We start from the raw sequence: 4476 nt of genomic DNA on the forward strand, positions 1-4476 counted from the left end.
ATATATGTATATATATATATGTGTGTGTGTGTATGTGTTTGTATGTCTGTGTTTGTCCCCCAACATCGCTTGACAACCGATGCTGGTGTGTTTATGTCCCCGTAACTTAGCGGTTCGGCAAAAGAGACCGATAGAATAAGTACTAGGTTTCCAAAGAATAAGTCCTGGGGTCGATTTGCTCGACTAAAGGCGGTGCTCCAGCATGGCCACAGTCAAAAGACTGAAACAAGTAAAAGAGTAAAGAGTATATATATATATATATATTGGAAACGTAAAAATAAAAACAAAACACAAAGGGTTCTGCGGTACACGTGTTTCAAGCTTTATAGTTGTTGCATCATTATTGGTATATAATTGATAGTATAAAGCTATCTTCAGCCGCAAATATATTATTTCCCAAGAATTATATCACAAAGAGGAAATTAAAAGTGGGAGAAACATGAGAGATAAAAGGTGAGAGTTCATATATATATATGCACAAGCATCCCTCAGTCTACCAGATTTCACGCTTACAGAAATTGTGAAGTATGACCACTAATTTCGGGATACAGTCTGCAATATCGCTTTTACAGAAACTCTTATAGCAACGATTTGAATCGTTAACAGTTTAAAAGTACATTTTATTCTTAAGTAAATGGCCACTTGTGTTTTAGTTAAGATCTAGGTGTATAAAGATTTGAGAAACTATCACCAGGTTGATCACATACATGTACACTCCCACACGCACACAAATGCATTCACAAATACGGACACAAACACATATCTGTATATTGTACATACATTTATATTGTACATGCTATGACTATATACATATATATATATGCATGTGAATGTGTATATATGTATATATGTATGTACACATGTATGTATGCATACATGTATATATGTATGCATGTATGTATACATGAGGGTATGTCTGAATGTGTGTTTGTATCATCGACACGAGCGCAACCACAAACACAAACAGTAATATATAGTATGAAGTCGATAAACAAATCTTTTTCAAATAAATATATACATAATGAGGCAGCCCTAGTGTATCTTAAAAACTGAATAAAATGTTTTCGATCTCAAGTCTACGTGGATTTACTTGTGCCTAAACAGCCACCTCAACACAGTTAGCAAGTACAATATAACCATGTTGGCACTCCGTCGCTTATGACGTCGAGGGTTCCAGTTGATCCGATCAACGGAACAGCCTGGTCGTGAAATTAACGTGCAAGTGGCTGAGCACTCCTCAGACACGTGTCCCTTAACGTAGTTCTCGGGGATATTCAGCGTGACACAGTGTGACAAGGCTGACAAGTTGTGGTGAAAGAGTACAGCAGGGTTCACCACCATCCCCTGCCGGAGCCACGTGGAGCTTTAGATGTTTTCGCTCAATAAACACTCACAACGCCCGGTCTGGGAATCGAAACCGCGATCCTATGACCGCGAGTCCACTGCCCTAACCACTGGGCCATTGCGCCTCCACACAATATAACCATTACAACACTAACAGTACACGCTCACCGTCACTGATATCTAAACCAATGCAAACTTCATCATCCCCTCTATCAACCCCTCTATCAACCCATCAAATCTGACTCCAACTGGCTACAACAGATATTAGCATTGACGCCAACACGTGTGTGCATGGAGGTCTGTGCCTCTGTCTATGATTGTGTGTGTGTGCGCCTGTGTGTGTGTATTTGTGTGTGTGTGTGTGGGGGGGGGTGAGAGAGTGAGTGTGTGTGTGAGTGTGTGTATTTATTTCTTAAGTCAGAAGGGCAAGAGGCGAATTTTCTATTAAATCTAGTGAACCTTCAGCTAACTGCAATCATATAGTACCTTCTCTTCCTCAGACATTCACCTTTTCATCTCATTTTCATTTTTGCATCAATACGAATAAATCAATTTCCCGTTTTCACAGATGAGATCTTTTTGGTGGGGTATGGGTCATTTGTTTCTTTTTGTTTTGTTTTGTTTTTTTACATATTTGTTATGGATAATTAATCAATTTAAGATGTCCGGAAAGAAGGTATCAAATAAATCTAAAGGCAGTAGTGCGAAAAGGAACGCAAAGGGATTACACTGGATATTGAAAAAAGAATTGATGCGGAAGTAAAACTGAAGTTATATTGCTAAAACATTAAGTCTTGCAATGTCTACAGTGGGAAAAATACGTGACAACATACAGAAAATTATCTCGAGTGCTCAAGAAGTTATTGCATTAACTGTCCGGACCTTAGTTTTGCATAGAACTAATATAATGTTTAAAATGGAACGACATTTGAGTGTATAGACTGAGAATCAGAATAGGTGTATTGTGCCGATAAACACGATGGTAATTTTGACAAAAAAGAAGCAAAATTTGATGTCACGATTTGCAGAATAAAGGAAGGTGAAACGTCAAACGAAAATCCCTTATTGACCAATAAAGGCTGGTTTGAAAATAATTGCTGAAACTGCGAGGGTTGATACAGATGTTAGTACTAATTTTCTTGAGCACTCGATGAAAATGATTGCTGAAGAGGGCTACACACCAGAGCAAGTATACAATGTTGATGAAACTGCACTTTTCTAGAAGTGCTTGCCTGCTAGAACATTTATTTCTCTAGAAAAAATTCAATACCAGGATGTAAAGCTTCCAAAAATTGTTTGACAGTTCTTTGAGGAGGAAATACTTCTGGTTATAGGAAATTAAAACTCCCTACACGTGTATCACTCCGAAAATCCAAGGGCTTTCAAGAGATACACTAAGTTTAATCTGCCTTTGATTCTTTTGTTCAAATGAGAAAGCATGGATGACTAAGAGTCTTTTCAAAGCGTGGTTTACAAACGTTTTTGTCCTACGGTGGAAAGATAGAGTAGCAGACATAATATTTTCAACAAAACGTTTCTTTTTGACAATGCACCGAGCCACCCAGCAAACTTAGATAACCTTTCCTGTAATGTGAGAGTAGAATATATCCCTAGGAATAAAACTTCTTTATTCTAGTTAATGGATCAAGACATTTTATATAAGAAGAATTTCAGGCAAATTATGAAAGCAATTGACAAGGAGAATAAACCGGCAATAGGTTTCTGGAAGAAATAATGGATGCTATGGATAATATAGCTAAGTCATGGGATGAAGTGGAACCTTCAACATTGAACAGTGCTTAGTCACGTATATGGCTAGACTGTGTCCGTGACATTACAAGTTTTCCTCAAGTAGTTTTCTTCAAGTCTACGTCAAATTCAGAAAGAAATGACACTGGATAGGATGTAGGATTCGAAGAAGTCATAGCGGAGGATGTGATTGATTTGCCTGAGTCCCAAGAAAATGTTAGAAAAGAAACAAACAATGGGAGTCTCACCTAAATCACTCAAGTTAACTATAAACATTATATCTAAAGGATTGGCACTTATTCAGAAAGGTCTGCAGATGTTTGCTGATAAAGATCCTAATAGTGAACGTGACATAAAAATTACTAGAGGAGTTCAAAATGAGTTCAGTTCCTATATTGAGCTGTACAAAGTGACGAAGCATTCACAAACAACAAACAACTTTGGAGTACTTCACCCCTCAAGCAGATGTTTGTGATAATGTATTATAATACAGTAAATATAGTCCCTTATTCTCCTAGTAACACTCATACCACCTCCACCCCTCACACAACAGTCAATATCTCTTGTGATAAGAACGTACTCTCACTATATTACGATTCTTATAAATTACCGAACTTCCGCAAATGCTTTTGTGCTTCGATTTATTTATATTTTACTGTGTATGTTTAAAAATTATTTTCATGAATAGAGGTGATCGTGTTGCTTGTTCTCTGTTGTTTTCTCGGTAGTATGAAAATCAACAGAAAAATTCATTTTTCGCTACAGCCAGATTTTCAGGAACGGTTTACAGAACTAATGCGTTGATAATATACTAAGGATATGGTGAGGTGGTCTCATAAAAAGACATGTAATGCCGAAGCATATGTAAAAATGCATTAATAAAAATATAAAACCTCTAGCCGTGTAGTATGTGTGTGTGTGTGTGTGTGTGTGTGTGTGTGTTTGTATTATAAAGTATATATTCTATATGGTTTCGTAATTCAAAAACGATATATTCTATATGATTTGTACAATGATACATTAAGGACCATTTTTATGAGTATTACCTGATTACTTGATCACACACACACACACACACACACACACACACTCACACACACACACTCACACACACACACACACACACACACACTCACACACACACTCACACACACACACATATATATATATACTAAAGTTTATTTGCCAACAGATTGTGGCAGTCCTATAAAGAACAACAACAGTAATATATATATATAGCGAGAGAGAGAGAGAGAGAAAGATATATATATATATAGAGAGAGAAAGATATATATATATAGAGAGAGAGAAATATATATATATATATAGAGAGAGAGAGAGAGAGAGAGAGAGAGAGCTATAAATTAAGAAATGGAGTCAAAT

The sequence above is a fragment of the Octopus bimaculoides genome, chromosome 5 (assembly GCF_001194135.2).
Source record: "Octopus bimaculoides isolate UCB-OBI-ISO-001 chromosome 5, ASM119413v2, whole genome shotgun sequence".
NCBI lineage: Eukaryota > Metazoa > Mollusca > Cephalopoda > Octopoda > Octopodidae > Octopus > Octopus bimaculoides.